The sequence below is a fragment of the Pteropus alecto genome, unplaced genomic scaffold (assembly GCF_000325575.1).
Source record: "Pteropus alecto unplaced genomic scaffold, ASM32557v1 scaffold155, whole genome shotgun sequence".
Lineage (NCBI taxonomy): Eukaryota > Metazoa > Chordata > Mammalia > Chiroptera > Pteropodidae > Pteropus > Pteropus alecto.
In genome coordinates this window covers 17,004,197-17,008,217 of record NW_006438113.1, presented here as the reverse complement: position 1 = coordinate 17,008,217, position 4,021 = coordinate 17,004,197, and positions in this window count along the sequence as shown.

Here is a 4,021-nt window from a genome sequence, read left to right as displayed (position 1 = left end):
GATCAGAGTTCTGGGTGAAAATAGTAGTCTCTTGTCTTCTCAACTTGTCTATCCCTCCTCATGGAACATCTCCCCTGCAAGCTAGCTGGGGTTAGGGGAATCATGGCCCCAATATTCTAGGCATGTCATGCCTCGGATCAAAACTGTACCCTATAATTGTAGACCATGAATAAAACTATACTAATTTTCATATATCAAATAATATAGACATAAAAAGAAATATGAATAATATTATTTCTTAATTCTATGTCAAGGTAACATCACTTACAATGTGAATTTTTTTCATCTCTTAGTACCATTTGATAAAATGATTATCCTTTCTCCATTGAATTGTTTTTATAACTTTTTCAAAATCAGTTAACCACAATATGAAGTTTATTTCTAGCCTTTAATTCTGTTTCATTAATCTGTATACCTCTCAGTGCCAATAACACACAATGTTAATTACTATGGCTTTGTAGTTTTTACTTTATTTTATCATTTAATATAACATGGCTATCATCTCAGGTCAGTGTTCATAATTCTGAATAATTTAATGAGTCTTCCTAATATTTTTATAATAAGAAACAGAATAAATAAATCATATTTTTTCAACCAGTGCCCTTTGGTTTCATTAAAATAGTCTCTTACATTTTCATTTAAATTTTTTATTTTTTGGCATTCGCATGTAGTCTATGACTTATTCGGAATTGATTTTTTTATAGTATAAATTAGAGGAACAATAAATTTCATATGAGTATATAAATGCTACTGAATCATTACTTGAAAAGACTACAGATTACTCATTGCTCTGTAGTGCCACCTTTGTCATAAATCTATTACTTTAGACCTTTAATTCTTAGACCTAAATTTTTATAGTTTATTTTTAATCATGTACATCTGTTAAATTTATTTCTAGGTATTTCATATTTTTCATATAATTGTAAATTAGGCTTCTTTGTAGTAGTTCATTTTTGAATATTGTGCTCATAATCAGACTTGCTAAACTTTCCAATTAATTCTAAAATTTAATCTTTAGATTCTATTGAATTCTATCATTCTATCATCTGTAAACATCTAGAGACTTTGTCTCTATTCCCAATCTTCATATTTTTAAATTTTTAAGGCTTTGTAGAATTTTTCAATATTAAATAAAAGTGATAATTTTAAGCATCTTTTCTTGTTTTTAATTGCAAATGAAAAGATTTCAATATTTCACTTTCAGTAGGATGTTTTTTATAGTTTTATTGTTTTTCTTCTTTTTATCTTTGTTTCTTTGTTGTTCTTTTGGGGAAATATTCTTTATCAAAATAAGGAAGTTCCATATGTAGTGTTAAGAATTTTAGGAAACATTTAAGAAATATAGCTAGATAATCAAATGACTTTTCTTCTTTAGTCTAATAATATGTTACAATGTGTCGATTTTTTTTTTTTTTAGGATAAATTTTGGTAATATTTATATATCGGTGAATTATGTGGACTAATATTTACTTAGGGTTTTGTATCTAGTATTTCTTTATTTAATTCATCTCTAATTGTTCATTTCTTGTCAGTTTTAGTTGTAAGGTCATGACTGTCAAATAAGTTAAGAGATATATCTTTATTCTAGTCTCTGAAAGAATTTATTTAAGATTTGAATTATGTTCTCTTTAATTACTTGGCAGATTTTCCGAGTGAAATCCTCTGATCATGGAGTTTTCACTGTGGTAAAATATTAATTTGATATTTGTAGTAAGTATGAGATTATAAAAGTTGCTGGTTTGTTTTCATATATACATTTGTTAGGATATGTTTGCACATAATATCTTATTTTTTTGTCTTTTGAACCTCAAGTAAATCAATGAAGGTTCTTTATTTCTGATATCAGTAATAAGATCTCTATCTTATTAGCTTTGCCAGATTTTTATCATTTTTATCACTTTTATCACAAAAAGCTAAAATTTAACCTCAATCCACTTTCATATATTTATTTTCTATTTTATTAATTTCTGCTCTATATTTTATTATTTATATCTTGGTTATTTTGTATTTATTTTACTGTATCTAAGCTATTAATTTTTTTCTTCATTAACTAAAATACACTATTAACTGTTAAATTCTGCCATTGTAATTGTTAATTTCTCTACTCTTTGTAGTTCTATCTATTCTTGCTTTATCTACTTTAAAGCCATATATTTGGAGATTGTATATATAGATATATATATGTAAATATATATTTATAGTTAGATTTGTTGTATGTTCCTGACAAATTAAACATTTCATTTTTGTAAAATAACCCTCATTGTCTCCCTCAATGTTTTTTAACCTTTCTTCTGAAAGGAAAAATAATATCAAAATTGATCTCCATGAACAAAACAGGTCACACCATCTCTCTCTTTATTTAATGCTCCTCCTTTATTTTATATCCAATGTTATTGACAATGACACCTTTTAACATCCAATTATATTTCTTGTTATTGTTCCTTCTTATTTGTGACTCTGAGTGTAAGTTTTCTATGTTCTCTAACAAAACTATTATGAAATAGCAAGCAGTCATGGCATAAAGGCCATAGAAGCTCATGATTTTATTTTCTACTGTGTTTATAATTTATATAAGCTAGCAGAGGACTTAGAAATTAGCATAGTAAGTAATTTGTCTTTTGGGAGTGAACAGCCTAAATCCTGTTTTGTACTATTCTCTCCCTGTAATTGTTAAAATCATCATCATCTTCACCATCATCTAGTGTGCACAGACAAAGAAAGTGTTACCTGGAATGGATACTACCTTAGCTCATCAGAAATAAAGAACATTCTTTGAAGTTTCTAACATACTTCTTCGATCTCATGAAATCTGTATCTATATGCATCCATAATAATGATTGTGTTGATTAAAATTACATAGCCTCAATTTTTTAACCTGATGAATAAAGCTATTTTTAGAATGCTATTAGAACTCATATTTTAAAGATTCCAACTAGAGAAAGTTCCCTTAAGTGGAAAATTTGTGTGTATCATTTTTATTGAAAAAAATAAGTTAAAAAATGTAAAATGAGGAGACTGCCACAAATTGTGTAAGGCAAATTTTCATGGGACAGAGATTATCGCTAGCTTTTCCCACAACTTAATTATTTTATGCATTAGAACAACTCTATTTTTTGGTCTAATTCTGTCAACATTTTTTTTCAAGATATAAAATGAAAAGAGTTAGTAGGAGTAATACTGAATTTCTATGACTTGTCATTTAGCCATCATGACTGTGTTTGGCTCACTAATTTTTAGTAATTTAAATGTATTTAAATCAGAATGTACAGCTGACATGATGTAAAGATTTGTTAGAAAATCTGCAGAAGGTTCCTTATTGAATTGAAGAATTCATGGAGAATAGGAAAAATACTGTAGCTTGAAAACAGAAAATAGCCTATGCAGATTGAATGAATCATGTCACTTATTAGATCAATTTCTTTAAACTAATTTGAAATGTGAAATAGTAAATCTGGGTGATATACACATATATATGTATATTTACACACATGCATACACTAGTCCCCCCTTGTTTGTGGTTTTGCTTTCTGCGATTTCAGTTACTCATGGTCAACCACAGGTCTGAAAATATGAAAGGAAAAATTTCAGAAATAAACAATTCATGAGTTTTAAATTGTGCACCCTTCTGAGCACCGTGGTGAAATCTCCTGCTGTTTGGTTCCATCCCACTCTAGATGTGAATCATCCCTTTGGCCAGTGTATCCACCATGTATACGCTCCCCTCCCTTTAGTCATTTAGTAGTCATCTTGGTTATTAGCTTCACCATAGTGGTATGGCAGTGCTTGTGTTCAAGTAACCCTATTTTACTTAATAATGACTCCAAAGCCACAAGGATAGTGATGCTGGCAATTCAGATATGCCAAAGAGAAGCCAAAAAGTGGTTTATTTATTTATGTGTGCACAGAAAAAAAAAATAGTATACATAGTGGCACTATCCACTGTTTCAAGCAGTCACTAGGGATCGTGAAATGTATCTCCCATGGATAAGGAAAGACTGTTGTATATATATAAGATTGTATA